Genomic DNA, 22,422 nt, shown 5'->3' on the forward strand with positions numbered 1-22,422 from the left:
TTGCCTTAGATCACCTTTTCTTCACTATTCATCTCATTTATTTATTTTTTTATCAAGATATTTTGTTTTAGAGTTTCTTAAAAATCTATGCTGATAAGTTCATTAATAAGAATGTTCAACGGAAGATTTTTTTTGTTTGATGTTTTTTCTTTGTCAATATCTTTTATTTAATTTGCAATTCTAGTTTAACTTTTTTCTTTAACATTTTTTTCAGCGTTTTTAAGTATTTTGAGGTAGCAGGTCACAACAATGTTTATATCGTTTGCTTCAAATCTTTTAATGGGATACGTGCAAGTTACGTAGTGTGAATATATTAATCCTGATTGGTTGTTGAAATGCGGCATTTGCTTACGTTAGCAACTGTTCTTTCCATTCTATTTCGAGTAGGCCAAGCCCGCCAAGTATCAATTCTCTTAAGTGACACATTCTATATTCTTTCACAAAGATAATTCCTTTACCAAATATTTCTTATGTAACACTGAGACAGAACATAAATTAACTATGCATCGAAGTTGCCCGTTACACAAAACAAAAATATATAACGGTTACAATGAAATACATAAATAAATAATAAATCTAAGTTGAGTAAAAGACGTTGACAGGAAAGAATTATATTTCAACAAGTTCGAGGTGCGATACGACGGTATATTGAAATAATTTCCCGTAAATTAATATTCTAATTTCTGTGGAGAAACTTAACTCAACTTTAACACGCCATTTATCAGCTGGTGCTGAAGTCATAGGTCACGTGTGTGGATATCCGTGATCTTCTTCGTCTTGAAGTGCAAGTACCCAATTGTGTTATAAATGATACTTTAGCTTATATCTTACCGATTGTATTTGTAATATCAGATGACCTTTTCTCCAGCATATATAGAAAACTTAATTTTATTACATTTTCTTTTATGAATAAAATTAAACTGAGTTAAAATTGAACAAAGGGAGCCATTTTTTTTCTTTCTCTAATCCTTGTTTCAATTTCCTTTACTTAAAAAAAAGAAAAAAAAATAGAAGAATGTAAGGTGTTTATTGCTACTGTAGACTAGCATAATTTCATCAAAAAAAATTTTTTTAAAGCTATTCAAATTGCCTAATATGAGTGAGATGTTAAAATAGTGCATTGCTAAATTTTTCCCAGCATTTTTTACTATGCACGTTTGCTAGTGAAATTAAAAAATTTAAGAGCAAAAAAATTAAACACAGTTATAAGAGTGAAAATTCGCAATTAATAGGTATGAAACTATTAACGAAGTAGTTAATATATAATTCAATAATTTAGTAGATAAATCGAAGGGTTTCAAAAATCATAACTCAAATGAAATCCTTTTCACAAAGATTCGATTGTTTTCTTGCTAAAATATAACGTATTAAGATTATTTTCTTAAATATTATCCTAAATTTACTGCTATTTAATTTTAAGGTATAACTAGTATTTACTATAACTAGTAGTTTACTATTTAATTTTAAGATATAACTAATAATGAAACTAAAGTTATATGATTCGATTATGAAATATACCGTTATATATTCATAATTTCATACTTGATTCGAATATACAATGTATATTAGAATCTAAAACTACTTTTCAAAATAATAATAAATAAATAAAAAACGAGTAATTTTTATATCTCTATCAGCTTAAGAACGGTCACAAACACTGTAAACATATCGTACCAGTCACATGCATGCATTAATAAAATATTTTTTAAAAAAAATACAAGAACTAAAAATTATAATTTAAAACATCGTTTAAATTAACATTTTATTTAAATGCTTCATAAAATTATAACTACATAATTATTATTGTACGTGCATAAAATTTTTTTCATAAATTATGTAAATTCTTCTAACTTTTAGGACAAAAACCGAGGATGAAGAATGAATTAATCTTAAGAAATAGGTCTTTGCGGTGAGGAAATGATTTCCAATCTTATTTGAACAAACGTAATCGAAGCATCGGTGGTTCAGTGGTAGAATGCTCGCCTGCCACGCGGGCGGCCCGGGTTCGATTCCCGGCCGATGCAAGGTAATTTTTTTTTTCTAAAATTGTTAGAAACATTTTTTAAAATCCTTAAAAAAATTAATAACTCGAGAATAATACAATATAACAATAAAATGAAGATTTTGACTCAAGAATCTGTGAGGGGAAATTTAGAAATAGTTCCTAAAATTCCTTCGAAATTTTCAAGTATAGTTCCCCAGTAGAGCCGTTCCAAAAATAGAATCTCCTCATTGGTTAAGCGTACTCATCAATTTAAATTAAAATATAGACCATGTTTCTTTTTCAAATATTTTAACGATAGCATTAGCGATGTTTGATATTTTATAGCTCTTTTTGATGGAAAAAGAAAAGAGTTTCTTAGCACAGTTTTTTAATAATTAGTTATTCATTTTTCGTTATGTCAGATAAACTAAACGATCAATTTGAACGTGGTGGAGGCGGATTATACGTAAACATAACAGTATATGTTATCTGAAACCACGTGTTTATTTTGTTTATAGTAATGCTTTTAAAACGTTTTTCTATAAAACTAAATACATAATATAAAATCAGCACTAATTGAAATGAAAAAGTCACGTACGGAAAAGTAAAATTAATGAAAAAGTGGTACCAATTCAGCATATTATTAATGACGAAAGAGATGCTTAATTAATGCTGGTAATATGTATTAATTGAAATACTAAATAAAGCTAAAAACTAAAAAGCAAAGTTAATGGAGAAAAGATAATTAATCGTTCAGGAGAGCCTAAAAAATCGCTATACTGTTATTGACGCCAGTGGTGCTTAATTAATTGAAATAAAAAATTAGCTATGTTCTAAAAAGCAAAGCTAATGGAGAAAAGATATTTATTTGTTTAGAGGAGCTGTAAAAAATTGACACGCGTTTTATTGAAGCCAGTCATACTTAATTAATTGAAGAAAAAAAATTAGCTATGTTCTAAAAAGCAAAGCTAATGTAGAAAAGATATTTATTTGTTTAGAGGAACAGTAAAAAATTGCCATGTGATTATTGAATGCTTAATTAATTGAAATAAAAAATTAGCTATGTTCTAAAAAGCAAAGCTAATGCAGAAAAGATATTTATTTGTTTAGAGGAGCTGTAAAAATTGCCATGCGATTATTGACGGGCGCCAGTCATGCTTAATTAATTGAAATAAAAAATTAGCTATGATCTAAAAAGCAAAGTTAATGGAGAAAAGATATTTATTTGTTTAGAGGAGCTGTAAAAAATTGCTATGCGATTATTGACGCCAGTGCTGCTTAATTAATTGAAATAAAAAATTAGCTATGTTCTAAAAAGCAAAGCTAATGCAGAAAAGATATTTATTTGTTTAGAGGAGCTGTAAAAATTGCCATGCGATTATTGACGGGCGCCAGTCATGCTTAATTAATTGAAATAAAAAATTAGCTATGTTCTAAAAAGCAAAGCTAATGCAGAAAAGATATTTATTTGTTTAGAGGAGCTGTAAAAATTGCCATGCGATTATTGACGGGCGTCAGTCATGCTTAATTAATTGAAATAAAAAATTAGCTATGATCTAAAAAGCAAAGTTAATGGAGAAAAGATATTTATTTGTTTAGAGGAGCTGTAAAAAATTGCTAAGCGATTATTGACGATAGTGCTGCTTAATTAATTGAAATAAAAAAATAGCTCTGTTCTAAAAAGCAAAGCTAATGGAGAAAAATATATTTATTTGTTTAGAGGAGCTGTAAAAAATCGTTGTGCGATTATTAACGTCGGTGATGTTTAATTACTGCTGGTAATATGTATCCAAATAACACGGAACATCCGTGCAATATCTTATTGATATCAGATAAATATCTGAATTTTTTGAGAAATAAAGCAAGACTTTATCATTTTAGATTGTTACCAAAATATCATTCATTCATTTCTTTCATGAAGAAATTGAGTTTTATTCAAATATTTTCAGCAATACTTTTAAAGAATAAAATTATTTATTAAAAATATCACAAAACGATAAAAATATTTTTATTAGAACACATTTCAAAAATATTAGGGGAATATCCATTCCAATTCACCAAACGATATCAAATGTCAATATCTTTTAAATATTCCTCGGATAAACAAAAAAATAAATAAATAAAAAGATGTAAACCAACGCATGTGCAGCACGATTGTTCTAATTGTGCTCATCATTAGCTATTAGTAAACAATTTAGACGTCTCGGTAATTAAGAATGCAAAATTTTTGTTAATATTAACTGGATAACCATGTGAAAAACCCCATCCACCCAATCATAAAATATAAGTTTATTTTCCTTTTTATTCATTATGTATGGTATTTAATATTATTACCTGGTTGTTTGTTTCCGCGAACCATATTGATTGTTCGATGTATTTTATTTAGTCAAGATTACATGCTATAGTTTGTTTTTGTACTTGTTCCAATTTAAGTTTTATAACTTCTATTATTGTTATTTCTTTCTTTAGAAATGAAAACGAGAAACGTTTTTTTTTTTTTCGTCTTATTTTCTATATTTAGAGTGAATTTAAGTTTTATGTGCACGCAAATAGAAAGTTGATGGATTCTTTCTCATTTAATATTTCCCATAGAACATAACAGTTCTTAAAAGGAATAGAACTAACAGTAGGAATAGAACAGTAGGAATAGAACAAAGGAATAGAACAAACAGTTCGGTAAAAATGTAACTAATTATTTCGCAGTAAAATTAGAAAACATAGTAAAAAAATCATTTTCTTAGATTAGGTCAATATTAAAGCATTGAAAATTCAAGGCGAATATGGTTTTTAAAAAGGTTAGAAGTTTTGCATCAATTCTGACCATCATGAATTTTGCTATAAGTTTTACTTAAATGTGTTCTAGTACCCTTTTATTACCAATTAAATAAATTTATCTTGTATAATTTATAAATAAAAAATTAGAAATAATAAAAATTTTAATTTTCCTTCAGACTTGTCACATAATGTTTACAAAGTGAAGTGTATATTGCTTGATTAAAAACCTCATTCGCTTCGAAATATAAAAATGGAAATTACAGCCGACATGTTTCAAGCGCGCAAAAATGAGCACCCATTTTCAAGACACGCTATGACATGTCATGACCGCAATCAAGAATACGAGAAATCATCTAACTGCTGCGCGTTGTTGGAATCTTAGGCATAAATTCAATTTCTACAATGCTAACATTATTTCCCCACAGGTCACATCAGCTCATTTTGATGCCCTGGAATCTTGTTTTATTCAAATGAATGCTGATTCCCTTTTGAACGACATTAGTTCCTCACCACTTCTCCTTAACGCGTGGAAATGCATTTTGCACCGATATGCCCCTTTCGGCTCTGTGGGTTTTCATGTTCAGTTTTTCATCTTTTTTCCCTATCAGCTACTGTGGTTTTTTTCTAGTTTTGTTTCTCAACTTTATTTTTTCATTTTTTGTTGGCAACTTTCAAGTAAACGTTATTTTTCAAATCGCTTTTGTTTTTCTCAATCACGTCTGACAAGTCTAGAAAATGAATATCTATTCTTGAGCGCTTGAAACATGTTGTTTGTTAGTTTCATTTTACATATTTTCTTAGCGAATGAAGTTTTTAATCTAGTAATATCTCCCCGCTTCAATTTCTCGGAATTATTAGTTTAATTTAGTAGTATAAATTGGCTTAAGCTGATACAAAATAATTTTTATTTAAAAGCTTTTTATGAATCGAAGTTTTTTTGAGCAAAACTTTTACGTTACTTAACAATGCTAATCGGAAATTTAAAAAAAAAATAATTAAAAAAATATTTTATATGCAAAAATACATTTAAAAATAAATCTTAACGCTATTAACTCATTTAAGGACAGCATTACTCCCAACAAAAATTTATTGCTACAAAGACAAAGGAGACATTAACAGGATAAAAAAAAACAATTTGTTATAATTTATATTTACTCAACTTTGTAAGGTCTGTAAAAAAAAATAATAAAAAATTAGTATGCATGGAATTGAAACTTTTACCTTTACTGAAATTTTTCGCGTGCAGCACTTTTTATCATTTTCGCCCAGAATATTTATGGCGAAGATAATAAAGGTGATAACGTCGGGAAAAAAAATAAGTTAGAAAAGTTAATTTTGGATAAATGAATTTTATAATTGCGTGCAAAACTTTTTTTGATTTGATTAAAAAGTTATTGAAATATGGCAAAGTACGCAACAAAAAAAAATTATTAAGGGGTCTATACTTCGAATCGCTCTCCTTACCAAACTATGGGGACCATTTTTCCCGTACTCCCTATATTTTGAGGGTCAGAAATCCAAATGCGTTGAAAAAAAAGGTATGGTTGATTCAGAAAAAGTACATTTTTGTATCTGATTCCGTAAATTTAAGTATCGTCTGCACTAATAAATTAGCAAATTTGAAGTCACCTTCCTCGAACCATTAAGATAAAGAATGAGTCCTAAATTTATTCAGGATAGTCAGTTTTTTTTTGGGGGGGGGGGCCAAATTTGGCAATTATATATAACAGATCGTTCTCGAAGACTTTAATTTAATACTTGTGCATTAAATTATTTCTTAAATGAACTATCTAATTACACACGAATAAATTTTTTAATTTGCTGGAATCGGTGGTCAAATTTATATAGCTTCCCCCTCCCCGCTATTCGTTTAGATAAGGAAACTTATCTAAACGAATATAGCAAATTTGCAATTATAACTATAGTTAAAATTGATTAATAAATCAGAAGTATCAAATTAAATGTAGGCTTGTTTTATCACTAATAGTGCAAGATGTGTTGGTAAGAAGACTATAGCAATAAGATTTTTAAAGAATATATATAAATTTTATAAACTTTTAAAGAAGTTATATAAATTATTAAACGAATATATATAAAAATAAGTGTTAAATTTTTAATTCATCAATAAATGAAAGTGTACATTCCCCGTGGCAGAATCTTGAAGACACGGTGACATTGTTGCAGAATATTACAGAGTTCTTGCAGAAAGAATTTTCTTTTAGGAAGTAAAGAATTCGGTTTTTCCAGATGTAGTAAAGAATTTTGGTTTTCTGCAGAAATTTTTTTATCTCTAAAATTATAATTAAAAGCGGTCTTTTTCGCACATCGGAGGTGAAAGAAATGTTCGTGATTTCTCTATTCTTATTTGAGAAGAATGAAAAATATAGAATAAGGAAGTAAATCATTCTTTGACGCGCTCATTTAGCGCCGATATTCTCGTTGATCCATTAAGTATTTCAAACGTTCTTTAAGACAGTTATTGCTACAAATTTTTGCTTTGTTTTTTCGAAATCCGGACGTCTTTCATTGCTCAGTTATTATTTATATTCTCGTTAATTTTTGAAATACACCAATATTATTACGGCAAGCGAAATTCGAATCGCGGATTCAAGAAATCATTATTTGACACGGTCGTTAAGTGCCGATATTCTCGTTAATCCACGCGGTATGTTTAATTCGCGTGATTTCGCCGTCGACCTTTTTTTCGGTAGTTACTGCTATGGATTGCACGATTTTTAATTTTTTTTTTTTTATGTGATAATTTACGAAATGCGAAAAAGAAAATAGTAAAATGTGAGAACCTCGCCCATGATATTGATAAAAAAAATATTACGCATTCATTTGAAAATTAAATACAAGTTTATTTCATTCTAATAGGGTTTTTTTTGTAAACACAACGTTTTTGTTACTTTAAATTTAGTTAGTAACATGCATATTTGTTATTATTTAATGCATCTTGCAAAAACATATGAGTGCTAGAGAGGTTTGTCACAGAAAGCCCAAAAACTTTCTGCTACAGGGTGTACATTTATTACCTGTAAATAAATAATTATTAAAAATAAATCTTCTGCCTAAAAAAGAGAGCGCTTTGCCATCCTTTTCCTATACATAAATACCAATTTAAAGTATTAAAAATAGAATGCCATCCTTTCCTATACATAAATACCAATTTAAAGTATTAAAAATAGTATGCCATCCTTTCCTATTCATAAACATAAATACTAATTTAAAGTATTAAAAATAGAATATCATCCTTTCCTATACATAAATACCAATTTTAAGTATTAAAAATAGAATGCCATCCCTTCCTATGCATAAATACCAATTTTAAGTATTAGAAATAGAATGCCATCCCTTCCTATACATAAATACCAATTTTAAGTATTAAAAATAGAATGCCATCCTTTCCTATGCATAAATACCAATTTTAAGTATTAAAAATAGAATGCCATCCTTTCCTATACATAAATACCAATTTTAAGTATTAAAAATAGAATGCCATCCTTTCTTATACATAAATACCAATTTTAAGTATTAAAAATAGAATGCCATCCTTTCCTATGCATAAATACCAATTTTAAGTATTAAAAATAGAATGCCATCCCTTCCTATACATAAATACCAATTTTAAGTATTAAAAATAGAATGCCATCCTTTCCTATACATAAATACCAATTTTAAGTATTAAAAATAGAATGCCATCCTTTCCTATACATAAATACCAATTTTAAGTATTAAAAATAGAATGCCATCCTTTCCTATACATAAATACCAATTTTAAGTATTAAAAATAGAATGCCATCCTTTCCTATGCATAAATACCAATTTTAAGTATTAAAAATAGAATGCCATCCTTTCCTATACATAAATACCACTTTAAAGTATTAAAAATAGAATACCATCCTTTCCTATACATAAATACCAATTTAAAGTATTGAAAATAGAATGCCATCCTTTCCTATACATAAATACCAATTTAAAGTATTAAAAATAGAATGCTATCCTTTCCTATAAATAAATACCAATTTAAAGTTTTAAAAATAGAATGCCATCCTTTCCTATACATAAATACCAATTTAAAGTATTAAAAATAGAAAGAAAAATCATTTCCGAAGCTACACGTTATCGTCCACCGGGTGGGGTGCATAGAGGTTAAGGCACCAAAATTTCGTGACCATGTGGCCAGCATTGCGCACGGTGCCGCGAAGCTGACACCACCGATCTGGAACTGGGTGGGCTTCAAGTAACTCAGCGCCTTCACCACAATGACAGCTCTGTGCCATCAATGAGACATAAATGCTCAGGGTATCAAAGTGAGTGCTACCCTGTGTTGTTATAAGTTATAAGTAATAGGGCGAGACCTTGTAGCACAATTTTTTCGAGCTTTCTCCGAGTAAACTCTCAAGCACTTATTTCTTTCTACGAGATACTTTTAATAATAACACACATATATGTTACTAATTTAAAATAACAAAAAAGCTGTATTTACAAATTAATATTTTTTTTGATTGAATAATAATTTTTTTATTCTAATATTCTGGGTGACATTCTCGCGTTTTGTTGGAAGGGGGAATGCACTAACTATTTCCTTCTTCGCATTTAGTAAATAATCGTCACAGTAAAAAAAAATAGTTAAAAATCATGAAATCCGTAGTAGTAATTGCCAAAAAAAAAATGACCGACAACGAAATCACGCGAATCGGACTCCTCAAATGCGAGTTTTGTTTCGAAATTAGGTTGTTGTTATAAAAAATATCGGATTTAAAAACAATGGAGATATCAATAGAATGAACTGCCAAAAATTCGATAGAATTATTGCCTTAAAAAGTAAATACTCAAATGCCCGATTCGAATTCTCCATATTGTTTGAAATATATCGGGATATTTAAAATCCACGTGGAAATCAACATCGAAACATTACATCGATTTACGATACTATCGGCATAAATTGAAAGAGTCGAAAAGTGATTATCTAAATGGATGATTCAAATATTACTTGTAAATTTCAGTCGGAAAAAAATGTTTTTTTTTTTTTTTTTTTTTTTTTTTTTTTAACTTTTTAAAAGAAAAATCTTTCTGGATGAACTCAGAAACGTTCTGCGACAATGTCGCCTTGTTGCTGTTATTCTGACAGGGGGGTGCAAGGTGTGTATGTAATAAGATATATTAAGTAATATATAAAAAAATAACTGTTAAAATTTCTAATTCATAATACAGGGTGCGTAGCCAAATCTTTTAACAAAAAATAAGCACCTTTTAAGAACTTTTTAAGCACTCAAAAAATATTTTTAAGCACTATGTACATTAACAAAATGCAAAATAATTTTCAAAGACTTTTACATGACCATGAAAAAATTGCTAATTTTCGACAAAGAACTCTTTTCTTGATTATATTAGCCATCATAATAAGATCGATAGATTTTTCGGTTCGATTTCAGAGGGTGGAAAATGAAGCCTGAAATTGAGAATATCTTGCAAAATGCAGCAGAGTTGCACATGAGAGTGCAATAATCTCACCGAATTCAGCTCACATGCGGACTCGCAAATATTTCATCAAACCTGCAAAATTATTGGCTCTTTCATACGCTATGGTACGCTGAAATAGATTGTGGTTGAATGAATTGTGAAAACGTTGAATAGAACAATGTGAAAAGTATGCTTTTGCATAATACGTGGTAAAAGTTGACACGGTAAAGAAAAAAAATCTCATTTTCGAAAAGGAAAAATTAGCATTCTTTAAAAACATCCTATGAAAAAAGAAACTCTTAAGGGCTTTTAAAAAACGAAAGTCGAAAATAAGCACCTTTTAAAAACGCTACGCACCATGTAATAGTTTTAAAAAAAAAATGTACACTCATTACAGGTAATAAAATAAATATTAAATAAATAATTCACTACCCTAAAAAGAGCATTATACTCTTCTTCCCCTATATACGATAGCTAAATTAAAAAAGGAAAGAATGAAAAATCCAATCGTTTGCAATTTCCCCCTGCTAATCTGGCAACGGAGATGATCGTCTGCAAAACAGTAGAACAAAACACCAGTAGCTTGTTGAGCCGCGTGAAAGTAAAAAACCACTTGTAACTATATTCCCATGTCCAAGGACAGAGGGTGTGTGAAAAAAAGTGAAAATAAAAAATAATAAAAGAAAATAAATAAAAACAAGAAAGAAAAGAAGGAATTTTTCTCCTCCCCTGTGTCCGAAGAAGCTTAGAGCGTGGGAAAGTTATCCGGGAGGGATAATTATTGCTAAGGACAAGTTTTTCCAACCCAGCCACAAAATCTACGTTCCTTTTCCCCCCTTCTTTCCCCTCCTCTTCGATAAAGAATTTTTATTCATTTACTTTTTTACCGTTGCATTCAGAAATTCTTTCTTTTTTTTCTTGTTACCCACCCTGCAGTATTCTTCTTTTTTTTTTGACAATTACCAGAAATGATTATTTAATAGATCTTGAGTGAAATTTGCTTTTCCTTTCATTGGGTAGATTCAGCTATGCTTATTCTGTTGATAGCCCTAATTTAAGTGAAAATTTCGGAAAACTTCTTTTTATGACCAATGAAAAGAAGAAGAAAAAGTATCCAGGATTTATTCAATAAGTAATACTTTAGTTCGTTCTTGTAACAAATAATTTCATTAAACTATTAGTTTCAGCACTCCTCTAATTTAAATAAGAAAACATTTGAACACTCCTTTAATTCAAGAAAAAAATTAAAAAATAAAAAAACGCATGAGCATTGCTCTAAGTTCCTCCAATTCAACTAAGAATAAGATAGCGATTGAACATTCCTCCAAATCAAACAAGAAAGTGTTCGTTATTTGTCAGAACAAAAAGTCATGTACCAAGAATTGAAGCTCTAGCAGTGCACCAAGGATAAATATATATTTCAATATTTATCTACAATGCACGTTTTCTGTGGTAAAATATTTTGGCAAGGGTCTGTTTTGACTACAATATATTTTGTGAAGAATACGCAAAATGATCCAAAAATTTCTTAAAATGACACCAGTAAATTAATTGACAAACAACAGTAGTTACGTGTTAATTATATAATATTATGTTTAATATTAGTAATAGAAATCAATAAAATCAAATGTATATTAAATTCTAATGAAATACATATATTTCTCCAGGTACGTAATAAAAAAAATAGAAATATATAGTTGAAAAATAAAATTAACTTTGTAATAATCTTAACACATTGTAAACGAATAACTTTTAAAATAATATTCCAAAAAACATGAATCAGCTGTTAGAATAAAATTTAAAAAAGTGGTGGGTAAATTTTTATAAAAGCGAGCGCAAACTTATCGATATAGCTCACAGCTTTAATTTTATTTCAAATTCGCTGAGTTATTGTAAAATAATTCGGAAATTCAAGAAGGTATTATACACGTTATCTGAATTATTTACCTAAGTAATAAAAACAAATGGCTTCTTCTTTCAAAAGTAAAAATGAAATAAAATCGTTCTAATACTTCTTTAATTTTTCTACTATAGAAAGCTGGCAAAATTTTTTATTTCAATTAAAAAATAAAAAAGGGAAAGAATCGGGTACTTGCAACTCGAGAAGAAGTGAAGTGATTTCGCCTAGCCATGTGATTAAAATCAGACTTAATTGGATACCTGTAAATGACGTCACAAGTGTGTGTCGAACCTGATCGGACCTAAATTGACAAATGCCACGATTTACCTACTATGATATCACTTGCAAACATCAAATTCTCGTAAAAACTTTCCGAGGTATCAGATAAATTTTTCATAGAGCATAATAAATGCCTAAGAAAATTCGGGATCGAATTTACTATTGACGCTATAGCTCAAGTTAAAATCCAAACTCAAACGACATCAATATCAAATGATATAATAAATCAAACGATAAAATATATCAGTAAAATAAAAAACAATTAAATGATAAATAATTTCTTCGTAAAATAATCGTTTGCGACACTTCAATCTATATAAACTTAAAGGATTTATTTCGCTAATTCATATGGAAATAGAGAGTGTTAAGCTGAAATTCAAGTAATATTCTATTTGGAGTACCATTTTCTTTTAATTAATGTGGGAAGGAATTTTTGTAAGGAAAGAATGTATCGATTTCATTTGAGTTAATTCAGTTATCAATGTATAAGAAAGTGAAATAACACAGTAACAATTATGCTGCCGGTCACGTAGCATTCTGAGTTGAGAATGAGAAAGTGGAAAATCGTTTTCTTCCACAACATCCTGACCGAGCGATTACATCGAACAAGAAAAAAGGCAGAAAGAAGTTACTAACTAGCATTTCCGATATATGATTGCTCCCCTCCCTAAATCGATTACCTCCACATTTCGAATTTTTTTTTAAAATTTTAATGTCCAAGAACTTGGCTGACCACAAACTGCATTATAGGGTATATCACTAAAAATATTTTTTTTCGGACTTCGAAGTTTCAAACCAATAAAAATTTGTCATTATGATCCGATAAACTTACCAAAAAATTTTAGTCGAATTATTCAAGCGAAAAGTTTCATTTTCCTATGTCAAAAATGTAATTAAGCATAAATATAAATTCTGTTTTCTTCATAATTCAAAAATGTGAAGTTTAGAATGTAAGATAATAACAGTAAAAAATATGCATGAATTATGTATATTTATGTAAGTATTCCAAAATGCAGAATCTATGTGAGTACCTAAACCTCACAACACCCCCTAAAGCTGAGGCGAAACCTTAGGGGGGGGGGTTAAGTTTGGGGCAATAAAATAAGTTTTCCAATATGTTAAACACGTCCATTTTCATTGTTCCAACCTAACATGAATTTTTAGAGATATTTCCAGGTTATTAACAATATGCTCCCCAATTCATTTTGCGATTACAGCGCCATCTGGCAACAAAACCTGCAATTGGGTACTTGCGACTCCATAAAAAAATACATGATAATTACGTGGTTGTGCTTGGCGGGTGAACGTTGCAGCAATTAGGCTTCGTTTATTATTAAGCTGCATCAATTTTCGGATCAGATTTAATTGTGTACCCGTAAGCGACGTCACGCGTGTGTTTCGAACCTGCTTGGCTTCTGAATCGTTGCTTAAACGAATGCCAGCCATACCTACAATAACGACTCGAATTCTAATTGGGGTACTTTTATCAGGAAAAAACTATTCTGCAATAAAAATAGGCTTCTACTTAAAATTTTAAAGTTATCTCCTCAAAACCACCAAGAGGTTAGTTTAGGAGGTTCGAATTCGGGATCATTGAATGCATCTTTTGAAATTATTTTACACATGTATTTTCAGATTTTCGATTTCGTGTATTTTTAGTATTGGGATATTTCATGGTATCCATACTTTTTGGACACCCTGTGAAAAATAAGAAAGAAAAATGAAATAACCACAATTAGAAGACGCACATTATCAATGATTACACTTTTGTGTGTTGTTTTCCACTGCAATTTTAAAAAAGATTCATTCGATACAGTAGGTAAGTTAATAAGCAGTTGTTTTAAACTCAAAACTCAAGGACATATACTTTACTTACTTAAAAAAGTCTACAGGTAATAAAATTGCTTGCTCAAACTAATAATTTGCTTCTTTCTTGAACTCAGTTTCCCCCCCCCCTCCTTTTTTTTCCTTATAAATTCAGAATCCTACATTTCTCACTCATAAATTACACCCCTTTCAGTAATAGTAGTAAAATATTAAAATAAGTAAATAAAATACGATACAGCAAAACATTTGCAGTTGTGTAAATGCATTAGTACTTGCTTTCTAAACACAGTGATTACAATTGTGATTTCTTTAAAAAAAAAAAAAATGCAAATAGTCGAATTTAAGTCTGACGAATTTAGTCTAAGCAAATAGCAGGTCATTTTTTTTTTTTTCATCTGTCATTATATATACATATTTCTTTTAGCCGTTTACAAAATGATAGCTTTGGCGTGAATTTACGGGGATAAAGCTAGAATTGAACCTAATTAAAAATATTAATTAAAAATTTTAATTAAAAATTTTAATTAAAAATCGTTTGATTCTTTTGACTCGAGAACTAAAAAAAGGATTAAAAATCGCTTGATTCTTTTGACTCCAGAACTAAAAAAGGACTAAAAATCGCTTGATTCTCTTGACTCGAGAACTAAAAAAACTATTAAAAATCGTTTGATTCTTTTGACTCCAGAACTAAAAAAGGATTAAAAATCGTTTGATTCTTTTGACTCGAGAACTAAAAAAGGACTAAAAATCGCTTGATTCTCCTGACTCGAGAACTAAAAAAAGGATTAAAAATCGTTTGATTCTTTTGACTCCAGAACTAATAAAGGAAACACAAATAATAAAAGTCAATTTTAAAATACATTTTTTTAGAAGCACAGACAAAAAAAAAAAAATTTAATCAGAAATCTAGAAGTAAAAAATAAAATATAGTAATCAAATAATTCTCACATTGTTTTTAGAACGAATTCGACTTTTTTGAGCCAGTATGGAGGGTTTTACCTAGCTCTCTTTAAAAGTACGAATCCTTCTCTTAAAAAAGAAAATAGAGTAGAACATATAAAGTCTAGATTCAAAACGTGGGCGGCAACCAGTGCCACCAGGGAGCGCTGGAGACTTTTAGTGGGCGTTAAGGTTTTCTGAATAATTTATACAATTTATAGAAGAAAATTATTTCAAATATCAAGTGCATATTAAAATAATTTTTTCATTTGTTCTGTGGTTAAAAATCTAATACATAGTGTCAGAACGCTACTAACACTAAATGTTAATAAAGCGATTATTAATTTAGAAATTAATTGAGAAAATGATTACTGACCAATTATAGTGTAGACAACTCTTTGCTCGCTATTTTACATAAATAAATAAATAAAAATAAAATAACACTAAAATGTTTGATTTCAATTGAAGTTATTCTTATGAAATAAATTTAATATCTTACATTTCATATCTTCAACGTAACGTTGAAGATATTCTTAGAATCATCTGATATTCTTATGAAATTCAAATCATTTTTAGTGGACTTCTATGCAAACATGGGGTGCAATTTCACCTACATAGCTGTTAGGCTCTTTGATTGAATTAAACACAATTTTTTTTTCATTTTTCTCAACAAATTTTATATTTTTGAAGAAGAGATTTAGGGTATTTAAACTTTAATTTTTTTGCACTCTTTTTTTTTTTTTTTTTTTTTTACAACAAACTTAGAATTTTTTACTGTTAGCTTACGAATCATATTTAGTTGATACAATTTATGTGCAATAATATTTAGTTAATTGTTTAATTTAAGTTGAAAAGTGACACCTTGAATTCATTTTCTGCAATTTCTGCACAATGGCTGCTTTTATATATTTAAAAAAAAAAATTGGAATAATAAAAGTCTATATACAAACTCATTTGTCAGTTGGTTATGATTAAAAAAGTATCGTATTAAAAATGTAAAAGACCTCAAAAAAATATCTTTTTTTAAATTGTTTAAAAATTTTTATAAAGAGCGAGGCGTAGAAAAATTTTTGACTTAAAAAGTGGGCAGCGAGCTAAAAAAGGTTAGAAACCTTAGAGAATGCGTGTTCCATTTTTGGGGGCCAACCACAATTAGAATTGTCGTATGAGGATCCGAGGCTCGACCCGAGATTTACGTGGAATGGAGACCAAATTTCGCGGTCTCGCCACTCGATCTTTGATGCCTTAATAAGGAAATTGATCATTAAAACCATTTTATCACAATTACTTAATAAATGTTACTTTTTTTTATACTTAATAGCTGCACAGAACGTTTGTTTAAAAGTAGTAAAAAAGTTTATGAAAATTTTATCACGAGTCCGAGCCGAGCCCGAAACATTTAATCAGCGAATATGTCCGAGCCCGCGTCAACCCCGGGCGGGGCAAGTCTCATCTCCAGGGGTGATTGTGAGCCCAAGTTAAAATTCCGGAAAATTTCTTGAGTTAAAAAAAAAAACGCTTTAAATTGAAAAATTAGAAAAAAATTTAAACAAGGTTTTTTTTCTTTTTCTCAATATTTCTTAGTTTACTTAAACTATATTTAAAATTTTACACATACCTATACCATTTTAACATACCTAGGATGACCTGGAGAAGTAATTAAAATTTACAAATAGGTCTTTCTTTCTTCAGTTTATGATTATAACAATTATTTACTGAAAAAAATTAATATTAACCATGAATATAAGCTTTAAAGTATCTCTCTGGCTCTCCCTTACAAGTAAATAAAATAAACTTTGTTTCTAAGTTCCATCTTTGAAAATTTGATTTCCGGAAACTTCTGTGATCAATGATTTTTTGAAACTTTAGGGCCTTCGATTTCCGGAAACTTCCGGAACACTGTTAGTGAAAACTCCGGAAATCCAGATTTTTTCCGGAACACAATCAGCCCTGCATCTCTAACCTATTGAATTTAACAGCATTATTTTTCTATTATTACTTTAATTTTGCAAATTATAATTATATTCTTCATTTATAATTATATTCATTTCAAATGAGTTTTGTGCCGTATTTACGTAAACAAATAATAACGCAAAAATAATAAAACGATTGTTTACGGAAGCATTTATTGAATTGAAAATTATTTGATTTATTGATTTAATTTCATGTTTAGTTCGTTGAGAGAATTTAGTTTGTTTATCGTCTATTAGTTCAATTAAGCGCACTATGCATAGTTTCGACCTCTTAACGCTTGACTATTCATATTTGTTACGATGTGATAAAAGAAATGGTAGTAGAATTTTAAAAGTTTGTATTTTCTTATGTTGGCTACGATAAACTTGGATAAAAATAATCAGGATGTCGTAATTATGATTATTTTTAAATTTTTGTTGTCTGTTCTATTTCTCCAAAATAAAAAAGAACTGAAAAATGCAATAATTGTGCTACCAGTTTTTTTTTTTTTTTTTAAATAAAGAAAAAATAATATAAATGCCAAATTTTGCAAGTATTTGTGATAGATGTGAATTTTGATAGGCAATTGTCTGTTATTTAATTAATTATTTTAATATATATCAGCGATGCCAACTTGCTCCGGACAGAAAATAAATATTTTAAAGTGGTAGTTTATCAATTATGATTTTTCGTTTAATAAATTCAATTTAGTAGATTTTTATCCACCACTACTTCTAAATAATTCGTTGGCTTATATAATTCGCCACTTTAAAGCACTTATGACTTGCTATACCTTTTAAAAAGTAAGCAAAAATAGTCAACTATTTGCAAAAATTTACTTTGAAGTTATTTATTGTTTTTTAAATTATTTTGGCGTGTCCGGAGCAGTTGGCATCTCTGATATATGTCCTGTGCGGTTAAATTGTAATGATAGTAAAATAAATAAAAATAAAGCAGGCAATACTAAATAATATATATTTCTCAACATTTTAGTCGGACAAATTTTAAGTATATGGTACGTGAATTTATTTAACCTAGTACCACTGGAGTAAAATATTTCAGCTTAACTTTTAGTTTAAAAATAAATAAATAGGAATAGCGATATTGTATTCCCGTCTCAGGGCCAGCACGGGCGACAAAAAATTTCAAAATTGGTAGAAACTTATTCATTTTTATTTATTTATTATCTCACTAATTTTTCAATCGTAACTACCACAATAACTTGCATTTCAAATTACTGATATTTAGAGCAAAAACATCTTTGCGTTTACAATCAATAATAAAGTGAAAAAAATATAATAGAAAAGTCGCTAATTTTAATTAAATAATTGAATTTTATTAGTTACCACTTTTTGCAATTATAGTCGCCCGTGCAACCCTGCGTCGTAAATGAAGATATCTGTTTTTATCTTTAAGTTTTTCAGAGTTTGAAGAGATCTGTTTTTATCTTTACGTTTTTCAGAGTTAAGTAGTTGATAAAAAAGTTAAAAAAACACCCAGTTAAAATGTTTTCTTAAAAAATTTACAGCTTGGGGAGTTATTTTATTGTAAAAAAATAACTTAACATTAATCCCTATGACTCTGAGAGACTAAATCGCTCTAGTTTTATCTCGAGTACTTTTTCAACTTAATAAAAGTTGGTAACATAATTACTCCATTTTTTAAATTAATTTCGGCTTAACACATTCACGCCGGGGTGACCCACCGGTGGGTCACGCTAGATTGTCTCGTCGGGCGGCGCACCGGAGTAAAAACCGGTAACAAATAAATTTCATTTTTTAGTTTTTTTCCGGGAATAATAAAAATCCATAACTGCCAACTGTTCTTAACGGATGCAATTTTTATATTGAATTGCTTCTTCGCCGTGATAAATTTCCTTACAGTGAATTGTTATTGTTGAGAATAGATTAACTCCTCCCGAATATTATCTAATATGGAAATAGTTCTTCTACTAGTATTTTCTCTTTACCGTCCCGCTTTAAGGCGCAACACCCGGCGTGAACGAGTTAAACTAAGACATTTGTGTTTACTAAACCATTTTAATAATATTATTTGCTATAATTTGATATTCAATTAGAAGTTTGCAATATTTTTAAGATTAAACTAATAATCACATTAAAAATTATCAACATACATTAATCCAGCAACTTTTTTTCAAAATGGTAATTTTTACATTGAAGCAAACGGTTGGGCTAAAGCATGTGAAATGTAAAAAAAAAATCTTCTTGCACAGGGTTCGTATTCCTTAATAAATTTAATAGTCGTAGTAAATTTACGTTAAAGTTAACAGAAATTTCTTTTCTCTCAGATACCACATTAATATTTAAAGGATTGGTAGGGCAAAAGTATTAATACAGATATATTTTATATAATATTACAGTAGTCCCAAATGCATTGAATGATAGAGGTTTGTATTGTATTGTTACCACTTTTTTAAATTAGTAAGGTCTCTGTGTTACTTAAAATTTAGTTGTTCGATATTTATGTGAACTTTCATAAAATTAAAAAAGGAGCGATAGAGTTTTATCTTTTTTAGATAAAAACGTTAAAACAACCCTGATTAGCATACCTGCCAACTGTTAATCCTTTCGAGGTCGATTTTCCCCATGGTAGCAAAATATAATTTCAATTACAATTTTAGGCTGAAACATGCGCTGTATTTTGAAAAAACTTAGGTGGAACAGCTAGACAGTATTAGATATTTATATATATGCTTATTTTTTTAAAAAAAGTGGTGGTCAAAATATTATACATTAAGCTTATGAACGCAAGGAAAGCATAAATCTTACTACCACTTTTAATGTAGAAACAAAATTTTATGCTAAATGAGTAAAAGTTGCAAGGTATGGTTTAGTACAAAAAAAATTGTCACAAAAGTTAAGTGAGGTTAAAATATTTATTAATTTACTTATATTGGAAATTTAAGTGGTAGCAAAAAAAAAATTTAAATCTAAGATTAAGACTCTCTTTAATCTAAGATACCCCTCAATTTATTTATTTTGTTGCTACTAGTCACAGTTTTATTCATTTTCATATGATGCTCTTTAATTTGATAATCTTTATTAGTCTCATCCTAGTTATAATTTTTTATTAAAATATTGAGGCAGGGGAAAAAAATAATAATAATCCAACTTCACAGAGACATAAAATTACCACCACTCAAAAAATTTTTTTTTCTTCCTGTTACTAGCCACAGTTGCTATTTATGTTTCAATCAAGGCTCTACATTACTCTGTATTAATCATTTCACATTCCAGTTCAATTTCAAACATAATTTCTTATTATTTAATGAAAGTGGTAACTAAACATAGTTTTACACACAAAAAACTAATTTTACATTAATGTATACTTTTACTAAAGAAATAGTTCCTAATTAAAATAGGAAAATAAATAGTTTCACATCTAAAACTAAGATCTAAATACACATGAATATAAATTTGCTTTGCATTTAATATATATACATTTTTTTGTTGTTGCTAGTCACTGTTTTATTCATCTAAAGCTCTTTAATTCATTAATCTGTGTTAATCATTTCCTACATGAGATCTATTTCAAAATTAAATATTTATTAAATTAATGTAACTAAAAGAAATAGTTCAATACCTTAAGAGAGAACTATTTAATATGAAATTGAAACCACTTAATTTATATTTGTTGTCAATCACTGTTTTATTCATTTAAAGCTCTTAAATTCATTTATCTGTGTTAATCATTTCCCACCAAAGATCAATTTCAAAATTAATTGTTTTGTTAATGTAACTAAAAGAAATAGTTCAATATCTTAAAGAAAAACTACTTAACTCCATATCAATATAAATTTGAAACTACTTAATTTATATTTGTTACTAGTAGCTGTTTTATTCATTTAAAGCTCTTATTCACTAATCTGTGTTATTTCCCACAAAAGATCCATTTCAAAAATAATTATTTTGTTAAACAATGTAGCTAAAAGAAATAGTTTCATACCTTAACAAAGAGCTATTTAACTTTAAATTTGAAACCACTTTATTTATATTTGTTACTAGTCACTGTTTTTTTTTTCCCCTTCAAAGCTTTTCAAAAAGAATTTCCCCCATTCAATTTCAAATAGAATATACATAGATTTAACTTATATATATTTTTTACAAATCATTTAATTTAAAATTACAATTAGTTTTAATTTATTGTATATACAGGACATAACTAAACAATATTATTGCTTAACAAAATAATTATCTAACAAAGAAATTAATTTCTGCCAGCAACAATATATTTCTTAATTTAGAAGTTTAAACCAGTTGTTTAACATAATACCTAATTAAATAACAATAACTAATGTAACTAAATAAAATATTTTGTAATACATTTATACGTTTTTATTACGAATTATTTTAGAGTTAAAAATGAATAATTACATACTTCTTCAAAATTTGAAAATGATTATATGTGAAAGTAGTTAATGTTAAAAAGTATATTTCTTATTGCCTGTCAACTAACGTTTTATAAAAATAAAATTAAACAAGGTAAAAAGAGAAATTTGCTTTTTTTTAATTTTTTTTATCACGATACCATCATATGTGAAATATTTTCTTCAAATCGTTAAGACAGGAATTTCAACGAATTGCGTAAATAAAATTTTGTTTGTTTCCTTTAACAACAAACTTTATCACGTGATAACGTAAATCCATTAACTCAATGCGAGTTATTTAAGCATTATAAATAGGGGGTCAGAATTCACTAGATTTAATGGACATTTAAAAGACTGTACACAGATATTTCATTTAAACATGTAAACAAGATCGGAATTACTTTCGATTTTTACGATGATAAAGATAAATAATAAATACTATTAATAACAGTCGGCGGCTAATGTAAACAAAGACATTTTCACAAACATTCAAATATAAGTTATTAACTTACAGAAGATGACGATACCTAGACACTTGGAACAGCAATAGTCGAGTCGGATGTCCATTTAAATTCATTGTACATAATTTTAAACAACAATACAATAGGACATTTAAACTACATGACTACGGCCATTCAAATATATTAGGCCTAACTGAACATTTTCCCACGGTATGTTACATGTGCTGCCATCTATCGGTGAATCAGTTAAAAACATTCATAATAGAATTTTTGTATTTTTTGTTTCGTTTTCCGGTTTTCGTTTTCACACGCTACATCACTGAATGATGGTTCAACTAGCCAAGTGTTTATGTCCTGTATTCTGATACCATCATTTTTTATTCCTTTATTTATCTGAATACTTTAGAAATTCCGCTTTCTTTTTATTTTACAGATTTTATCATTTGAATTT

At 28.5% G+C, this 22,422-nt stretch overlaps 1 protein-coding gene across 6 annotated transcripts in view; it reads right to left on the reverse strand.

Moving 5' to 3' along the window:
* Window positions 1-22,190, reverse strand: part of LOC107450465 (recombining binding protein suppressor of hairless) — a 116,815-nt gene extending 94,625 nt beyond the window's left edge. Inside the window, exon 1 of one of the 6 annotated variants that reach the window (XM_016066265.4) lies at window positions 22,023-22,190. The gene's annotated coding sequence lies outside the window, so the exon portion shown is untranslated. The remainder of the gene's footprint in view (window positions 1-22,022) is intronic. The other 5 variants (XM_071185110.2, XM_071185113.2, XM_071185112.2 and 2 more) reach the window with 5 other exon arrangements.
* Window positions 22,191-22,422: the final 232 nt, after the last annotated feature.

This window comes from Parasteatoda tepidariorum, chromosome 5 (assembly GCF_982258835.1).
Source record: "Parasteatoda tepidariorum strain Cologne lab strain chromosome 5, Ptep-v5.0, whole genome shotgun sequence".
NCBI lineage: Eukaryota > Metazoa > Arthropoda > Arachnida > Araneae > Theridiidae > Parasteatoda > Parasteatoda tepidariorum.